Here is a 20340-nt window from a genome sequence, read left to right on the forward strand (position 1 = left end):
CTTTATAACCCAGGAACAGGAAAGAGTTCTTAAACAGGACACAGAGTGCTGCCAATAAGGGAAAAGATTCATAGACTGTATTTAAGAACACCTGTTTATCAAAATATGTTAATAGAGTGAAAAGGCAAAAGAGTGGAATATAACTGAGGATACACACACCATTGAATCTGTTCAAAACACAGGACTATCCAGAAGAAAAATGGACAATAAATTTGAACAATTCACAAAACAAATCCAATTGGCCAATAAATATGAAGTGATGCTCAACACATTAGGATATAGGGAAATGCAAGTTCGAAACGCAGTGAGATACCATTACTCACGTATCAGAATTTCTAAAGTGTTTCAATTTTTGTAACTTCCAAGTGTTGTTGAAGATGGGAAACTGCACTGTACAATGGTACTATGACTTTGGAAGAGTTCAGCCTTATCTCTGCCGAAGTTGAGGTTAGGCTTTCTCTATCACCCAGCACTTCCAACAGCAGGCTGTGCGCGTGGACAGGAGGATTCCGGCAAGGAATGTTCACAGCAGCACTATTTGTAATAGCTAAAACCTGGAAACAACCTAAATGCCCATTAATAGTCACATGGATTTTTTTTTTAAAACTGTGGTATATTCATACAGTGGAAAACTACAGCTGCATGAAACCACAAATTAACAACAGATTCGAACAAATGAAGACATACTACAGAGGGAAGAAAAAAACAAGGACATGATCACCGTAAGGGTCAAGAAAGTGATCATCTTTAGAGGGGAGTCGGGACCCAGGAGGGACAGGTTGGCTTCTGGGCTGCGGGCAATGTTCTCTGAGTGATGGTTGCACAGGTGTTCACGTTGTAAAAAGTCATGAAGCTGCACATTTATTTTGTTTACACATACAACATAACTTACGTTGTATGTTCTTTTATGTTTGATTCACAACAAAAAATATTTTAAAATAATCTGAAATATTAGAGCATTGCTTATTTTTAAATGTACGGCATATGCCCCTTGAAACGAGCGTTCTAATTGTGAGGACTTTAGAGGAATTCATTTTCTTGAGAAACAAAATTTGGTTAATGAGTGTTTCTCATTTATAATCTATACATCAGGATTAAGAGCTGATTTTATTAAGGTCTACCCTACCAAAAGCTTTCCCATAATAATCCAAAATAAGATGTTTTCCTATTTCTATATAAATTCCTTTGCATAAGACATTTGTTTATTAAAATACTTAAAATTGTGTTTGGGATAAACCACCTAAAGTGGTTTGTTCTGGGGAAAAAAAAAAGCCTTTTAAGAAAGTGGGTCTTTTTGTTGTGGTCATTTAAAATCAGTATTTTAGACACTCCACTCGCTCTCAGTGTAAAGAGAATGCATTCGATTGCGTGTTGGAACTACGTGTAGACAAAACGATCGCGGTTAAAGCTTGCGGCTCAGAGCCCACCTGGCCGCGCTGCTGGGAAACGGACGGAGCGGCGCTTCAATCAGAGGTGAAGGTGCAGCGGCCGCTTAGCTGGCTTTGGTCCATCAAAATTGAGGACTTCAGGTTCTCAAAATCTTAAATTCTAAACCCCAGAGGAATGCAAATCTGCCCACCTTTTCCCACATAACTCTACCGTCGCTCAAACTCTTCCTGGTACCAGCGGGGAAGCGGAGGAGACCCAGGCAGGGGCCCGCGCTCGCTCGGCTGCAGCCCGACTCCCCGGCGCTCCCGGCGCTCCCGGCCCAGGGCCGCGTCCCGACAGGGAGGTGCGCTGCGCTCGGGCGCCCCCGAGTGGAGGGGGAGGGAAGGAGGGAGCCCGCGGCGGGCGGGGCGGGGCCCGGTGACAGCGCGAGCCGGGACCGCCCCTGGCTCCCACCCCCGGAGCCCACAGCGCCCGCCCGCCCGCGGCCGCCCGGGAGCTCGTCCAGCCCCGCGCTGCGCTCGCCCGCCCGCCGTCCGCCGGAGCACCGCGGCCGCCGCCCGCGTCCATCTGCCCGCCGCCCGCGCCTGTCCCGCCGCCCGCGTCCGCGCCGGCCCCACCGCTCTGCGTCCGGGTAAGCCCCCACCCCGCCTGGGGTCCCCCTCGCGCTCGCGGGGCTCCCTGCCCCCGCTCCGGGGCCTCAGCCATATCTGGGCAAAATATTCAGCTGTCGCCGCCGCCGCCAAGAGGGACTGAGCGTGGCTCCCTCTATAAATAGCTGCCGCCTCGGGTTGCCTCTGGGGCTAGGGAGCCCGGGTCTCGGGGTCCCGAGCCCGGCGCTCCAGTCCCCGCCTCCCCGCGCGCTCAGCCCTGGCCAGGGCGCCCTCCGCTCTGGACCTCCGCACCGCGTCTGTGAACGCGAGAAGGACCCGGGGTTCTGGAGGAGCGGCTTCCCGGCTGGGGTCCTGGCGGAGGGGCGCCCCCGCCGCCCGCAGGACTCCTGCGCGGCGGGGCTCTGAGCCCGCGGGGCGCTCAGCTGGGTACAGGTGCCAGCCGGAGCCGGGCTCGGGGGCGCGGCCTCTTCTCCGCCTGCAAGAGTCTGGGGGTGGGAGTGGGGGCGTAAGGGCTCGACTGGACGTGGAGCCCAGGTTCGCGCTGAAAGTGTTTGGGACAGGAGAAGTTTCCCAAACTGCGAGAGACAAGGTTTAAAGCACCACGACACGCGCTACGCGGCCAAGTGGAGCTGGAAAGAGCTTGGAGGCGGGAGCCCCAGGTTGACGCCGGGTCTCGGCATAGCCTTGGCAATCCCCCTCTTGTTTCTGGATCTCAGTTTCCCATTTGTAGGGGCGAGGTTTGGTAGCCGAGATGGAGCTGGGAGCCCAAGCCATGAGAGCTGCAGGGCGCGCTCTTGACCGCCTGCGCTCCCCCCACCTGTTCACCCGCTCCGGGCCTGGGACGCTGGGGTCCCAGCCGCGCACATCCGGAGAAGCTGCAGAAATCGGAGACTGGCTGCCCCAGACTCGATCGTGTACTGGGACTCACTAAGGCCGTCGGATATCCTAAGCCGTACAACCCTAGGAAGTGCACTTTTGGGGTGCCTATGGGCATCTCTCTGCTGCGTAGCCGGCATTGCCTTGGCAAAGCAGCCTGTGAGCCATACAGCTTCAGATGCGATGAGCTGGGCAGGGGCAGGGATTCCAGTTCAGCCGCTCCTTGGCCACAGTTTCCCGGTCTATACCGGGCCTATGATGCGTCCTCCAATCTGCGCAGCGCCGCCCCCTCCTACACCCTTCACCCACCGCTACTATTACAGACCCTGTCTCCGGCCCTCGCCCTATGCCCTCAGACTCTCGGAGACGACCTGGCCCAAGCTCCTCCGTGTCTGAATCGCAGAACCAGACCCTGAACCCAGGTGCTGGGCCCTCGGCGTGAGAACCCCTAGGGCCCCCACCCCATCTTTCTTGCAGAGGTGACTGCCATTTTGTCCTCCGTGCTGGGCCGCAGAGCCCCCTGCTCAAGGTCACACAGGGCCGGTCACGCCAGAAGGTCTGCAGTCTCCCAGCCTTTCCCATCTCTTTCCGGACCCTTCCCACTGCTCAGGCAGATCCGGGAGCTCTGGGAGCACCCGATCAATGCCCCCTCTTCTTGAATCTGCTGCTGTTCGGGACTTTACCTTGTCTGGACAATAGCGCCCTCATCCTGAAGTTTCCTTTTTGCTTCTACTTTACTTTCTGTTGTATGTTTTTTTCTAAAGCCATCTCAAAGACTTACAGACAAAAGAGTTAACAGGAAATGGAGTCAGATAATAAAGTTTCCATCAGTTAGAGCCACACAACCAACAGGCAGAGTGAAAACAAGAACACTGTCACTTTGGTGTATTTAATGAGCTAGTCTTACGAACCCGTGTTTTAGAAAGCCATTGACCCTTGAGTTCCTCCCAGCCTAAGATGAAAGCCAGTGTCCTCTAAAAATAGCCTCCGCCCCACCTTATCAGGGTCTCACACCTTCTCCCTCCTCCAGGGTAGGGCGTTTTCTTGCAGCGCAGCAAAAACAGAAAACGCAAAGTAGGTGTGGCAGCTCTGAGCAATGGGAGGTGGACTGGCCTGGAGGTTAGGATACCTGGCTCCAGCCCCAACTCTGCCACCCACTCAGAGCAACCTTGAGCAATGAGGGGGTGGACAAGATGGTCTCTAGTGGACCTGGAGTGGAGAGGCCTTGGAGTCTCCTTGGAAGCCTTTCTAGCATGACCCATCCTGTAAGGAGGAGCTGGGGAAGGAGTGAGAGAGAGTGGCTTTCCCAAGTGCCAAGGGAGGACAGAGGTGGGCAGTGTCACTTGCTGTGGAGAGACAGGAGTAGGGGGATGAGGACTGGGAAAGGACCATCAGGATTGGCAGGGATCATGAGTGACTTTGACCAGGGCATTGCAGCAGGCTCAAAAATGGGATCTGCCTGTGACTCAGCCTGTCTGAGCCTCGTTTCCTCCTCTATACGATGGAGATAACAATAGCCCCATTTCATAGGGGCTACTTGTGAGAATTAAGTGAGATGATTCAGGGCAAGCCCTCAGCCCAGAGCCTGATATTGCAATGATAGTATTAGTTGTGGTGAGGGGGAAAGGCAGGAGCTAACAGGAGCTGAAGAAGTCCTCCACTTCTTCAGGCTGTAGACTGAAGAAGGCTGTCCACACAGCCAGCAACTCTTTTCTAAAAGCTTGGATGAGAAAGGAGGGGAGAGGGAAGGTAGCAGGAACTGAGGACAAGGGACAGAAGGGAGGCAGGCATTCTAGGATAAAGAGTATGGCAAGAAGTGAGAAGAACCCAGGAAAGGGGAGAGAGTTAAAGAAGAATCTAAAAGGTGTGCCCATAATGAGGATTGGGGACCTTCCTTAGTGACTTGCAGAATGCCACAGACTCTGCAGGTGGCCTTCATCCCCTGGAATGAGCAAAAAAAGGTAAAATGAAGCAGATCCTGGCTCAGACCCCTGTGTCTCTGGCAGACCAGTATCTGCGATGGAGGATGGTGATGGGCAGTGAAGAGTGTTTTGACCCTGCTCCGGGGCCTCATGACCTTGGCTTATTTATTTCTGAAATGACATCATATATCGATGACTCCTGCTGAGCCCAGTCGTAATGGCCTTTTCCAGTCAATGTTTTGATTTTTCAGTCTTACTAATGGACCGGCCAGGCTGCCAACATTTCTAAAGAGGCCAGTTCACTTTTCCCTTAAAGCCAGAACACCAGATACATCAATTATTGGGCGGCTAGGAGCCATTATCAGTTTAAAACCACAGGCCTGTTTCTATGGAAAAGCATGAACCAGATAGCACAATTCCGGGGCCATTTCCTCTCTTTTGTTTAGTTTTGTAAAATCTTCCTTTGGCTAATCATGATGGAACCTAATTCTCTTTGCTCTTAATGACAATGAGAGAATGAGCTCATTGGAGTCAACTTAGGACACGGTCTGGGAGGTTTTCTTTCGTGTTAGGTGGTGTTGGGTCTTTGTCTGATCTGAAAAACTGAACAAACTCAAGCATGCCTTTTGTTTCTCCTTCTCTTATGTCCTTTTGGTTTTCTTTCAGAGAAAAAAATGATTTGTGAAAGGGTTGGACATTACCATCTGTGAGGAGGAAAGAGGGAGGGAGAGGGAGACAAGGGCTTGCGTCCGTCCACGCGTGTCCATCCCTGTCTCAGTTCATGTTTTCAGGGGTCCCAGCCTCAGGCCCCACTCACTCTGGGGCTTCAAGGATGGTGACCCCAGGGCCATTTCTAGAGATGATTCTGGAGGGTGATGAGTTGTGACCACTGCATTGTTGCTCTCTGTGCCTAAAGGAACGAAGGAAAGCAGAACTGCCTCTGGGCATCCTTCAGCCTCCTTCATAGACTCATCGCTGCTGCCCATCGCTTTGCTGTTGGTGCCTTGGTGCCACTCCTACCCCTATTCTCTTTCCACCGCACACTCTCTCACAGTCTCATTCACTCCCACAACTCCAATCACCTCACAGCTCCCTAATTCTTGCATCAAGCTGGACTGTGCTCCTCATCTATAGACATCTCTGCCTCCTGATTCCTTTCTCTTCACCACCCCATTCATTTGCCCACCAAGTCCTGTCAATGCTGCCTTCCTTAATTTCTCTTACATCTGTTTCTATCGCCACATTCACTACCCCAGTTAGGACTTCATCTCTCCCGTAAGCTGCTCTCAGAGCCTCTTAAAGGTATTTCTGCCTCAAGTCATTCCTTCTTCCATGCTGCTCTTAAAAGATCTTCACCTGCGTCAATTCTCTTCTTTCAGGGACTCCCCATTTCCGAAGGGATAAAGACCAGATTCCTTAGCCTCTAAGATCAGGCCTCAAGCTACTACTCCAAAATCATCTCTAGGCACTCCTCCAAATTCTGTTTGCCTTCTGGTCATGGCAAAAGCATGCTGTGCCTTCATGCCTCCCTGCCTTTCCCGTGCTGTTCTTTCAGCCTTCAGTGCTGTTCTCCCTCTTCTCAGTCTGTGAACTTGTAATCACCCTTAAAAGCAAAGTTCTTCATTGATTTACCTGTACCCCCACAGCCCCCTGTGCCAACTCAGAGCACCAGCTCTGAGTGTGTTCTAAATGGAATCACCCAATGATGTATCTCTGTCTCTGGCTAGACTAAAAGATCCCTGAGGACGAGGTTTCTGACTCTTTTATTTCTGCTTCCCCATGTGCAGCTCAGAGCCTACTGTGTGACATAGTACAGGCACTTCAGATTTTAATAAATGGCTGACCACTGAATGAATGAATGAATGCATGAAATAAATGAATGAAGGCTCTGTGATAACCATGACAGTCACACAACACCAACCAGCATTTACAGCATGTTCTCCTACCCGACCAAATCATCAGCTCTGTGAGGGCAGAGACCACACCTATTCTGCTCCCCACTGCCAGCTCCCCAGCTCCTATCAGCCCCATCATGATACGTAGCTAGTGTGTGAATCCAAGAGCTCATTTGAAATTCACAGTAACCCCATAAGGGAGGAACAGCAAGTATTGTTACCTACCTTTTGTAATAGGACAGTGAACCCTAGTAGGCATTGTCCCAGGTCATCCAATTCCAGAAAACCGAAGTGCTCTCCAGGGTTTGACAAACTTGAGAAATGAATTTTCTTGTTTTATATCCGTGCTTCTCTAACTTTAATGTGCATTGAAATCACTTGGGATCTTTTCAGAAATGCAGATTCTGGTTCAGTAGGTATGAGATGGGGCTTGAGATTCTGAGTTTCTAAAAAGCTCCTTGCTTCTAATAAGCTCTAATAAGTTGATTAGAAAATAAACTTAATAATTCCTAATAAGCTCTAATAAACATCTAGTCAGGTGGTATTGATTAGTATCTACAAACTACCACATTTTGAACACCAAGATGAGTGCTAGTTACCACAAAGCTTCCTCCTGGCCATTGCATTAAGATAGTGGATTTTTAAATCTACAAATGAATTCATTTGTGCCTTGGATCAAAATCAAGGGCTCTTTCTGGTCAGCAAACTTCTTGCAAGTTTGGATCTATGAGCACAAGATGGGTGCCTGGCCAGTGCTGGGGTGGGAACCTGAGACATCTGAGACCCTGAGACATCAAAACCACTCAGAAGTGTGCAAAGTGAAGGTAAGAGAGAGGGAGACATGAGGACAGACTTCCTCCATGCGAACCAAGAGAGATTTAAAAATTCAGAATGGATAGCAACATTGCACGCATTTGCTTACTATGGTTTTATATTGTATTCCACTTACAGCAGTAAAAAGGCTTGAGATGGCTTAAAAAATAAACTACATGGCCAATGTAACTAGTAAGAACAGAAATTCTAGAAAGATAGGCAGAAACTCTGCAGATTAAGATCACGAAACTCGGCCGGGCGCGGTGGCTCACGCTTGTAATCCCAGCACTTTGGGAGGCCGAGGCGGGCGGATCACGAGGTCAGGAGATCGAGACCACGGTGAAACCCCGTCTCTACTAAAAAATACAAAAAAAAAAAAATTAGCCGGGCGTGGTGGTGGGCGCCAGTAGCTGACTGGGAGAGGCTGAGGCAGGAGAATGGTGTGAACCCGGGAGGTGGAGCTTGCAGTGAGCCGCGATTGCGCCACTGCACTATAGCTGGGGCGACAGAGCAAGACTCCGTCTCAAAAAAAAAAAAAAAAAAAAAAAGATCACGAAACTCCTGGAGAATCTGATTAGAGCTTATGAATTCTTGCTCCACAAAAATGAATATATTCATATACACAACAATTTGCATATCATTTCAGTGGGTGTGTGATTCCCGTGAAGCCTATTCAAAAGTCCGGGTTAAGAACACCCGACACAGAGAATAAAGAGAGAAAATTATGCCAGCGCCCTGGCTGAAGATGACAATTGTATTTGGACACTCAAATTGGCTCTGAGATGACTCATGGCAGCCAAGGGGAAAGGGGGGACGAGATGAATGGGAGGACTCTTGGTGTCTGATAGTAGAAGGAAGAACATCAATCAGTCTTTCAGGAGAGGGAACTATTTTTTTAGCCCCAATCCTCAGTATACTGTCAAGACAGGCCACTAGACAGAGGGCATAGTGGTTAGGGCGGACTCCGAATCAGTCTGCACAAGGCCAGGGAAACTAGGAGCAATGAAGGGCAGACTCAAATCCTTCATTAGTCCTTTGGGGGGCCTTAAATAGCAATTTACACATAATGAGACACAATCTATCTTCCTGATTCACACACACACACACACACACACGGACTCTGGAGACCACCTTGCTGGATTCAAATCCAAGGTCTACTAGTTACTGGCTCTGTAATCTCAGGTAACTTTTAACATTTCTTTTTTTTTTTTTTTTTTTTTTTTAGACAGAGTCTCACTCTGTCACCCAGGCTGGAGGGCAGTGGGGTGATCTCAGCTCACTGCAACCTCTGCCTCCCAGGTTCAAGCAATTCTCCTGTCTCAGCCCCCCGAGTAGCTGGGACTACAGGTATGCGCCACCACACCTGGCAAATTTTTGTATTTTTTAGTAGAGATGGGGTTTTGCCATGTTGGTCAGGCTGGTCTCAAACTCCTGACCTCAGGTGATCCACCCACCTTGGCCTCCCACAGTGCTGGAATTACAGGCTCCAGCCACCGCACCCAGCCAACTTTTAACTTTTCTGTGCCTAGTGTCCCCATCTATAAAGTGGGGTTGTTGTGGGGATGAAATTAGTTCTTATATGTAAAATGCTTAGGATGTGCCTGGGACATTATGTAAGTGTGAGCTGTTATATTATTGGAAGGCGGCAGCATGGAGTACTGGTAATGAGTACTGATTGCCTGCCTGGATTTAAATCCTGGCTCTACCGCTTATTAGCTTTGTGACCTTGGTCAGTATACTTACTGGGTTAAACAGGCTCCCCCCAAAAGTCATGCCCACCTAGCACCCCAGAATGTGACCCTTCTCTGGAAATATGGTCTTTACAAATGTAATTAATGAAGTTAAAATGAGGTCACACTGGATTAGGGTAGGTCCTAACTACCCTATGACTGGTGTCTTAAGAAGAGTGGACACACGCCATTAAAAAGGCTTGAGATGGCTTAAACTAAACCTATATAGGCGGCATAACTAGTAAGAACAGATGATGATGGAGTCAGAGATTGGAGTGACGTGGCTGCAAACCAAGGAGTGTCAGGGATGGCCACCAGACACCAGAAGGTAGGAATGAGGCATGGAGCAGATTCCCCGTCAAAGCCTCCAGAAGGAATCAACCCTGCTGACACCTCGATTTTGGACTTCTGGTCCTCTGAACTGAGACGGAGTAAATCTGTTGTTTTAAGCCATCCAGTTTGTGGTCATTTATTATGACAGCCCTATAAAACTAACATAGTCTGCACTTCTTCATCTGTAAAATGGGGATAATAAAAGTATCTGCTTCACAATTATTAAGATTGCAAGAAATAATCCATGTAAAGAGCTTAGCATTGTGCCTGGTATGCAGTAAGAACAAAACAAAGCTTGCTATTATAAGGTACAGTGACAAGTGGCCAACAGTAGCCTCAAGGATGGTGTTAATAGTAGTCTGCTGTATGTCTCTAATTTATTTACTCAATGTCTTATTGAATTTTTATGCTGTTTTGGGGGGTTTCGGGTTTTTTTGGCTAATAGAGTTTTTTTTTTTTTTTTTTTTTTTTTTTTTTTTTTTTTTGACAAGATCTCACTCTTTCACCCAGGCTGGAGTGCAGTGGCTCACTGCAACCTCCACCTTCTGGGCTCAAGTGGTCCTCCCCCAAACCCCAGAAGCTGGGACCACAGGTGCATGCCACCATGCCCGGCTAATTTTTTGTATTTTTAGGTGAGACGGGGTTTCACCATGTTGCCCAGGCTGGTCTCGAACTGAAAAAGGGTATACCAATGTAACTTCTCTTCTGTGTGAGGACACTGGTCTCCCCACATCTTGTCAACAATGGGAATTCTCAGACTTTTAAATCTCTGTCAATCTGACAGAACTGATATCTCATTCCACAATTTGCTTTTTTATAATTATAAGTGAGTTTTATTATTATTTATATGTGTATTAGCCATTAGTATTTCCTTTTGTGTGAACTGTCTATTCCTTTCCTCTTTCCACATTTTCTGGCCTGTTCTGCTTTTTTATTGGAGGAACTCTTTGTCTATTAAACAAATCATCCTTTTGTTTAATATGAAGCAAATATATTTTCCCCCAGTTTGCCATTTGCTTTTTGGTGTTGTTCATATTAATTTTCATATTGGTTTTTCAGAAAATACAAAAACGTGTTTCATAAAGCTCTGTCTTACATTAACACCTGCTATGAGGCAACGTGATGAAGTTCATGTTTGTAAAATGGAGAATGAGGATAGGAATGAATTTCACAAGCTTTTCTACAAGTTAGCTTTTTTTTGTTGTTGTTGACACTGAGTCTCACTCTGTTGCCCAGGCAAGAGTGCAGTGACACAATCTCGGCTCACTGCAACCTCCATTGCCTAGGTTCAAGCAATTCTTTTGCCTCAGCCTCCTGAGTAGCTGGAATTACAGGTGCCCACCACCACGCCCGGCTAATTTTTGTATTTTTAGTAGAGACGGGGTTTCACCATGTTGGCCAGGCTGGTCTCGAACTCCTGACCTCAGGGGATCCGCCCACCTCAGCCTCCCAAAGTGCTGGGATTACAGGCGTGAGCCACCACGCCCGGCCTACAGGTTAGCTTTTATTCTACCAGTGCTTTTGACTTATGGCTATCAAAGCTAATAATAATGCTAGGCATTTATTCATTCATTCATTCAATGAATATGTCTTCAGCACTGGACAGGTGCAGGGCTTTGTGAAGGACCATGGGAGACAGAGATATTTGTCCTCAAGTAGCTTTTACTCTTGTGGGAGTAGGGGTGCCCGAAGATAATGCAATAACTCCCAAAGAACTCTGATAGCCTCTCGTTTGTATTACAATCGTTGGCTTCCTAGAACTCTCTTCTGCTGGTGTGGAGGAAAATGAAATGGAAGGGGCAGAGCGTGGGGAGAGCTAAGTGTGGCCTGAACCAGAAAAGTTGCAGAGACGTGGGAGGAGTGGAGTGCAGCATGGTTTGAGGGCAGGTGGGCAGGCCAGCTGAGACAGGGAGATGTCTTCAGACTCTTTTCCTGGAACGCTGTTGCTTACAAATGATTGCTGTGGTGACTCAGACATCGTGATGACCCCAAGAGATGCAAAATGAAAACATGCACCTGCGCGCACACACGCACACGCACAGGCTTTTCCAATTTAAACCACTTGACAACTTTGACGTTTAGAGCATCGAGCATGGCTCATTGTGTTCTGGGATGAAGCTCATAGCAACTGCAGAAAGTGATGGAGTCAAACACTATGTTTAGTGTGTTTGTTTTTTTAGAAGGTACTTTCCCAAATGACTAAGAGAATGAAATCAGCCAGTGAAAATAACTGCAAATGAGCCAGAAAACAAGTCTGTTAACAATAGCTGGTCTCTAAGTCCCCATCCTCCTCCATTCAGGGGCTCCACACACATCTGTCATAATAGAACTAGGCCTTAAAGGGCCTTAAATCCTGTATTGTCAACTCCCCAACAACCACCATCAATCAAGACATCAACCCTCTCTGGAGGACCTCATCCAGGGCTCTGCCATCGCTGCTCACAGCCTATAGAGACAGGTGCTCACTACTTCCCGGCTTAGCCCAGTGTACCCTTGGGCAGTTTTTGTTTGTTTTCTTGTTTGTTTGTTTTTTAAGTCTCACTTTGTCACCCAGGCTGGAGTGCAGTGGTGCAAACAGGACTCACTGCAGCCTCTTCCTCCTGGGCTCAAGCAATCCTCCCACTTCAGCCTCCTGAGCAGCTGGGACTACAGGAGTGCACCATCCCACCTAGCTAATTTTTAAATTGTTTGTAGAGACAAGGTCTCACTATGTTGCCCAGGCTGGTTTCAAACTCCTGGCCTCAAGCGATCTGCCTGCCTCTGCCTCCCAAAGTGCTGGGATTACCAGTGTGAGTCACTGTGCCCAGCTGGCCCTTGGGCAGTTTTTATTGTTAGAAAGTTCCTTGTGCTTATCAGAAATCTACCTCCTGGTAATTTCAATAAATCTATGTCTTCTGCCCTCTGGGGAGCCACAGACCTCTTCTGTTCCCTCTTCCCCAGGTGAGCCCAGTAGAGGTTTGGAGAGTGTGACCATGTTCCTCCTGGTCCTTCAACTGTTCTTCATATGACACCTTGTTCACCTTCTCTGGACTCAGCACCACTCAAGAGAGAAGGCCTAATTCACAGCAGAGGTCATCCACATGTCCAGAAGGCATATGAAACATGCTCAGCATCATTAGTCATCAGGGAAATGCACAATGAGTTCCCACTACCTGCCCACCAGAATGGCTAACAGGAAGGTGCTGACAGTACCAAGTGTTGACAAGGTTGTGGAGCAGCTGGAACTCTCATACATTGTTGGTAGAAATGTAAAATTGTAAAATTACTTTGGAAAACTGACAACATCTACTGAAACTAAACGTATGCCCACTCTATGACCTAGCAATTCCACTCCTGGGTACACACTCAAAAGAAGGAAGTGCTTATTTCTCCCAAAAGACATATTCATAGCACTGTTTATAATTACCAAATACTGGAAATAACCTAAATGACCATTAAAAGTACAGTAAATAAATAAATTATGGTATATTTCAGATAATGGAATACTACACATCAATGAGAAAGAACAAACTGTTACTACACGCAATAGCACAGGTGAATCTCACAGATACAATGTTGAATGAAAGAAACCAGATGCAAAAAAAAACGCCCAAAAAACACATCCACTGTATGTTTCCATACAATGTTCAAAAAGCCAAAACTAATCTACAGTCTTAAAGGTCAGAATAGTACTATAAATATATTATTTTATATATATTATAAATAGTTACTTTTGAGGGAGATTGACTAGGAGGGAGTTTAAGGAAGTTTTCTTGGGGGCTGGAGATGTTTAGTATCTTCATTTGAGTGTCTACATAGGTATATAAATGTGGGAAAATTACATGAGTTGTATACTTAAGCCTTGCACACTTGACTGTATATAGCCAGTGTCTTGTTTAAAAAAGATAATTACCACCCACCCCCCACAAAAGAGTGTGGCCCAGAGTTGAGCTCTAGCACAAAGCCCAGCAAGACTGTCATTGCCCTTACTTTGGCACTACAGTTTTATTACAGCCTGTGTCCAGGCTGGAGCACAGCAGCACGATCTCAGCTCACAGCAACCTCTATCTCCCAGGTTCAAGTGATTCTCCTGCCTCAGCCTCCCGAGTAGCTTGGATTACAGGTGCCCGCCACCACACCTGGCTAATTTTTGGGGTTTTTTTTTTTTTTTTTTTGCGTGTGGGTTTTTTTTTTTTTTTTTTTGCGTGTGTGTGTTTTCTTTTTTTTTTTTTTTTTTTTCTTTTTGTATTTTTAGTAGAGACAGGGTTTCACCATGTTGGCCAGGCTAGTCTTAAACTCTTGACCTCAAGTGAGCTGTCTGCCTTGGCCTCCTAAAGTGTTGAGATTACAGGCGTGAATCACCGCACCCGGCTGAAATTCTTAATAATTTTATCTTTGAATTTATATTTTTAAGTGAAGTTCCAATGGAGTATGTGCCAGGGCTCAGAACCTCAGCTTGCATGAGATCCCACCTCTTGTTGCCTCACTGCTTCCTGGGGATGGGTCCTTGGACTAGAGCTCCCTTGCCCCTCGCACCCTCTCGTTCCCCCTTCCCACTCCTGCTGGGCTGCCAGTGAGGCCCCCTGGTGTATTCAGCTCAAAACTCTGCAGGGCCTTTCATCTACTGCTCATCCAGGTACCTAATGTCCTGGCACAGGGGTTGTAATACCCTTGGGAATTGCCCATGATATTGCAGCTGCTGTGCCAGGACATTAGGTAATCCGAATTAGAAGTGGACGAAAGGATTGCGTTGCGGCAGCGGCCAGGACCAGGACACTCGCTACCTGGATCAGGGGCAGACAAGAAGATTGTGTTGGGCCAGTGGCCTGTGGGAAGGGGAAATGCCTGACATGACTTCCTGGCCCTCCCCTAGGGCAGGATGTGTCGGTCCTGGGTGTGATAAGAGAAAGAAATTGGCAGCCAGTGGGCTTCTCGTGCAGTACACGGACAACTATGTGGATCACGGTATTAATAATAAATGAAAAAACACCATGACAGTCTGGGCATGGTGGTTCACACCTGTAATCCCAGCACTTTGGGAGGCTGAGGCAAGAGGATTGCCTGAACCCAGGAGTTTGAAACCAACCTGGTCAACATAGCGAGACCCTGTCTCTACCAAGTTTGTAAACTAAAACAAAAATGAAAAATAAAAAAACCACCATGCCAGATCAAGAGAGAGACCATGGGAGAAACGAAGAGCTTTATATTTTGATACTTTTTTTTGTTTTTGTTTTGAGACAGGGTCTCACGCTGTTATCCAGGCTGGAGTACAATGGCATGATCTTGGCTCACTGCAACTCCTGCCTCCCAGGCTCAAGCAATCCTCCCACCTCAGCCTCCCAAGTAGCTGGGACTACAGGCACGCACCACCATGCCTAGCTAATTTTTCTATCTTTTTTAGAGACAGGATTTTGCCATGTTTCCCAGGCTATTCTCGAACTCCTGAGCTCAAGCAATCCATCCACCTCAGCCTCCCAAAATGCTGGGATTACAGGCATGAGCCACCACACTCAGCCTATTTTGGTACCTTTAATGGCACTTTTTTCTTGCCTTTTGAGCAAAGGGTCCCACTGTTTTACTTTGCACTGGACCCAGCAAATTATGTAGCCAGTCCTGCCTGGGTGGATCTTTCAGCAAGGCAGGGTGAGAAGCTGAGGCTATTTTACACAGGGCATCCTTAGGGGAAGCGGGATGGTTTGGAATCAAGACATTGGTGACTGAGAGAGCTCAGTCCTCTCAGTTCAGCTCTCTCCCTCTCCCTGTTTCTCCTCTGCTCTCTTCTATCTGGAACCCATCACAGGTGACAACACGCCCCCGGGGACATGAAACTGCAAGCATAAAAGTAGTTATATTTTTATGAGCTGCAAAGGTCTCTGCACATCGGAGGAGTGGTTATTGGCATAATTATTGCACCACCTTTTATGACCCTGATCTCAGCCTTAAAAACTAAGGAAGCCAAGTCCCCTCAAACTTCCATTACTTTTTGTCTACTCCTTCCACACCTTACCCTACCCCTGCCCACCCAATCGATTGCTGGTTGACTTTCTTCCCCTGCCGGTCACTGGCCTGAGATAGGATTCAGTTTTCCACCCTCGCCCGGGGGTCTGTATCCCTGACTGACAATTCAGTTCAATCTGCAGTAACTTCACCTTCACTCTGAGCCAGGCAGGGGCTGGGAGCTGAGATGTACAGATGTCAGATGTGATCTTCCCTGGCTCAGCCTGGGGACACAGAGAGATGTGGGAAGTCCTAGTCTCCTCCGCTAGGCAGGGGCAGCGCTGCTTCCTTAGAGCTTCCCACAGAGGTGTGGGAGCAGAGGGGGGCAGTATCCCAACCAGGGGTGCCAGGAGCCTGTGTGGAGGGGTGCGCTTTAAAGACATGCTCTCTATCCATCTATGGGAAGCAGTTGGAGCTTGGGAAGCAGTTGGAGTTTTCAGCTTGGGAGTGGCATGAGGACTGATTTTCTCCAAGATCATTTGGAGGCTGAGTTGAGTGAGGATAGGAAGGAGAGAGAACTGAGGCAGGGGACTAGTTTGGAGACTGCTGCACTCACCGAGATCATAAGAGGCAGTGCCGTGAGAAGGGAGAGGAGGGACAGATCCAAGGATGTTAAAGAGACAGGATTCCAGTCACAAAGAGACAACACAGCATGACTCCAGTCATCGGTGGCCCCTGGAGTAATCCAATTCACAAAGACAGAAAGGAGAATGAGGTTGCCAGGGGCTGGGGGAGGAGAGAAAGGGGAGTTAGTGTTTAATAGGGACAGAGTTTTTAGTTTGAGAAAATGAAAAAGTTCTGGAGATGGATAGTAGTGACGGTTGCACAACAGGAATGTACTTAATGCCACAGAACTGTGTGACTAAAAATGGTTAAAATGGTAAATTTTATGTTATGTGTATTTTACCACAATTTGAAAAGCAACTATAACAACAAAAAGGTAGTGGGCCTGTGGGGGTAGGGGGGAGAGGCCGGGCATGGTGGCTCACACGTATAATCCCAGCACTTTGGGAGGCTGAAACAGGAGGATTGCTTGAGGCCAGGAGTTCAAGGCTAGCCTGGGCAACATAGCAAGATCTCATCTCTACAAAAATTTTTTTTAATTAGCTGGGTATGGTGATGCACACCTGTAGTCCCAGCTACTCGAGAGGCTGAGGAGGGAGGATTGCTTGAGCCTGAGAGTTGGAGGCTACAATGAGCTATGATTACATTACTACACTCCAGCCTGGGTGACAGAGCAAAAAAAAAAAAAAAAAAAAAGTTTAAAAAAAGAGAAAGAGCCTTGTCAAGTGTGGGCTGGCCCTGAGCTAGGGAGTGGGGGGTGGAGTCTATGCTGACCCTGAGGGTCTGGCCTGGGTGACTGACAGGCAGAAGAGGAGCTGCAAACCAGGCCAGGGGAGGGCGGTGGTGCCGAAGCTGGACACGCACGCAGGGTTGGGAATGTGGGGCCTGAGGACTCTAGGGGGAGGTACCCAGCGGGGAGCAGGGGCTCAGGAAGAGGCCTGGGCTGGACAGACACCATCTGAGTGTCCTTGGCTTATCGCAGGTAGCAGGCCCCACATGGGAGAAGATGAGAACCAGCCAGGGAGAACATGAGAAGAGGGCAGAGCCCAGAGAAACAGGTGGGCCAAGAGTGGTGCGTCATCAAGGAGACCTGGGAGGATTCAGAAAGGAAGCAGGGAAACCAGGAGAGTTTCGCTGCATAGAGTGGGAGCTCATTAAGGTCCCTTAGGACAGTGAGTGGGCGTAGCCAGATGAGTGGGCCTGGACAGTCTCGTGGGAGGACAGGGGGCTCGTGGGAAACAGGCTGAGCTGTACCATCCAGGACTGAGGGAGGGGGGCCTGGGCACTGGTGGGTCCTGTGTGCTCCGTCACTTGTGGGCAGCACAAGCTCTCCCTCAGGACTCGGTTCCCTTGCCCAGTCTCATCCCCATCGCCTCAGCTTCCACACATCTGCCATGGGCCCCCCAGCTTCTCTTCACCACAGCTGCCCCAACACCTGCCCCTTCTTCTCCTCCTGTCCCAGTTCCATGCTATTATGGGTTGGATTGTGTCCCCAAAAAAGCTGCACCTGTGAATGTGTCCTGTGAATGTGATAAGGTCCTTAGGGAAGCCCTAATCCAATATGACTGCTGTCCTCAGAAAAAGGGGAAATTTGGACCCAGACACGTGCAGGGGGTAGACACTGCAAGGAAAAAAAACAGGGAAAGGAACCTCTGCCGGCCAAGGAACACCTGAGGCCAGCAGAGCAGCTGGGAACAGATTCGTCTTCAGAGTGAGCCAGCCCTGCTGACCCTTGATTTCTGACTTCCACCTCCAGAACTGAGAGCCAACACACTTCTGTTGTTTCTGTCACTCGGTTTGTGGGGCTTTGATGAGGGCATCCGCAGGAAACATACAAATGCTAAGAAATGAATGAGCTAAGAACTCCTCTTTTACCCAACTCCTCTTTTTGGTTTTTGGTTTTTTCTTTGTCTTGGGCCACCTTGGGACCTTGTCACTGGCCTTCCAATCAATTGGCTACACTTGAGCCAGGCACCCCTCTGCCCAGTCATCTGAGAGTGGAGGGGTGACCCATGATATGAAGCATGGCTGCCCTGAGAGGTGCCTCTTAAAGAGTGCAGGGGAGTAGCGGGGAGACAGCTCTCTCAGGAGGGACAGGGGACATTGCAGGTGCTCTTGCATCTCTGAAGCCGAGGGAAGAGAGATTCTGGAGAGGGAGGTAGATGGCATTGTCTTGGGATACAGAATTTAGTGACGAGGGAAACCGACATAAAATCCCTTTGGCCAAAGTGTCTTCTGGAAGAGAGGGACAAATCCACAAATATTTGGGGCATAAAGGATGGACTTTCTAAGTCAACCTTGCCTTCCCATCCTCAAGATGTTCACTGTGGCTGAAATAACAAGTCAGTATAACTGGAAAATATTTATTTGAACTTGTGACTCAGCTCTTCCTGAGCTCAAGGAAGTGCAGTCCATAAATCAAGATGATGCCGCATAAGTGCCTCCTCCGGAGTGTTCCCACATGGGCGGGCAATGCTGGAGAAGCCATTAGCAGAAGTGACTGGACCGGCTGCCCGTGAAAGATTTAAAAGAGCCTCGTGTACTCCAGGAGCTGCTCCTTCTCGGAGCTTTCATTTCTGAGGCTTTCCTGATGGATGGCCTCAGCCTTTGACTCCCTCATTTTTACTGTCCAACCTGCCGAGTGCTACTTCCTGGCACAGCTTGTAAATTCTATTTTTTCATATTTAACGGAGGCTTAAGGCTTCTGCCACAGAGAAGCGGAGTGGCCGGATATGCTGTAAGTGTAAAATAGACACCAGATTCGGAAGACTTGAGTTTGCAATGGTGTTTTAAATATATTTACCTGTCCTTTTATTGCTGTCACTAACTCTTGCTCAGGGTCACCAGGAGCTGCTGCACGTGGGCCATGCTGGGAGCCCCAGCGGCTTCATCACCCTCTTCCTGCCCATCCCTCCCCTCTCAGACTTTCAGTCCCTTCAGATCTGGTCCAATCTTTCCGTGGTAAAGATGGGAAAATAGAGCTTCTGAGAAGATAAGGGATTTGCCCAGGGTTCCAAGTACCCTAGACCAGGACCCAGAGGTGCTCATTGCCCGTTCCTCAGGTGACACTGCTGGGCCAGACCCAGGGCGAGGCACTGGGAACACGAAGACACATAGAACACGGGTCCTATCCTGAGGGACCTCAGAGCCTGACAACAGCATGGCTCAGGGAAAGAAGGTAGAGACTCCAGCAGCGACAGCCTCATAATAATGGCTAATATCTGTGAAGCCAGTTGACTGCACCAGTCAACCCCAGGCTACAGCCTCATCTGCTTGCTGCCCCATGATCCTCACGATACCCTACGGGGGCGAGTACGGTTAGCCTCTCACTACGCAGACCAAGAAACCCAGTCCAGGGATTTTCCACTTTTTATTTGAGCCACAGAATCCTTTCTTCAAGTGAAATTTTATATGGAACTCAAATAAATACATCAGGTAAAATCAGAAGTGAGTCCCCCTCACTTATCCCTAACCCTTTGCGGGGCCCTGGAGGCACTTTCTCAGAGCCTGAGATCTCCTGTTGGCATAGTTTAAAAACCAGCCAGGTCAGTCAATGCTTTCAGTTTTCAGAGGAGCAAATAGAGGCCCAGATGAGGGAAGGAACTTAGCAGGGGTCACCCAGGGAATCACTGTCACAATTAACACTCCAACCGCAAGTCCTATGAACCACAAGTCCTATGAAGCTCTATCCCTGACACCTCTTCTCTTAGGAAATGGAGGCCTTTTATTAGCAGCTGTAAAATACAATCTCTTCCAAGCCATATTTTAAGACGGAGCTTGCTGTGGGCTCTCTGAACACACTGTTTTCGCCTCCCTCCCACCCTGTCTCTTCCCTACCTCCAGTACTCCCATTTCCTCAACCACAGGAGGAGAATCCTGCTTCGTAGCAACCATCCTAGTGAGCCAACTCGATGAGTGTGGCTTGAAACTGACAGCTTCATAGTTTACCTTAGAGTTTTTGGTTCTTCTCAGTTTATTTCATGTTGTGCCTCATCGCTCCATAATATTCACAGGACTGTTGACATTAGAAAGGGCTTTTTAAATCCTGTGAAATACGATTTTAGAAATCAACAGCACCTTGGGGTGTGTACATGGTGCATTAACTTTCCTGGGTGCAGTAAGAGGAGACTTCTTGAGGAAATTTCATGATTTGCACCCCTCGGAGTGGGATCTCTAGGAGAGGCCTAATGCCCCACCACATATCCCTCCTTCAGCAGTCCTCATAGTTGCC

General features: G+C 48.4%; 1 protein-coding gene across 1 annotated transcript in view; it reads left to right on the forward strand.

Moving 5' to 3' along the window:
• The first annotated feature begins 1875 nt into the window (after positions 1–1875).
• TMOD1 (tropomodulin 1) overlaps positions 1876–20340 on the forward strand; it is a 91835-nt gene continuing 73370 nt past the window's right edge. The window contains exon 1 of the mRNA XM_032164641.2: positions 1876–2020. The gene's annotated coding sequence lies outside the window, so the exon portion shown is untranslated. The remainder of the gene's footprint in view (positions 2021–20340) is intronic.

Source organism: Hylobates moloch, unplaced genomic scaffold, assembly GCF_009828535.3.
Source record: "Hylobates moloch isolate HMO894 unplaced genomic scaffold, HMol_V3 SCAFFOLD_10, whole genome shotgun sequence".
Lineage (NCBI taxonomy): Eukaryota > Metazoa > Chordata > Mammalia > Primates > Hylobatidae > Hylobates > Hylobates moloch.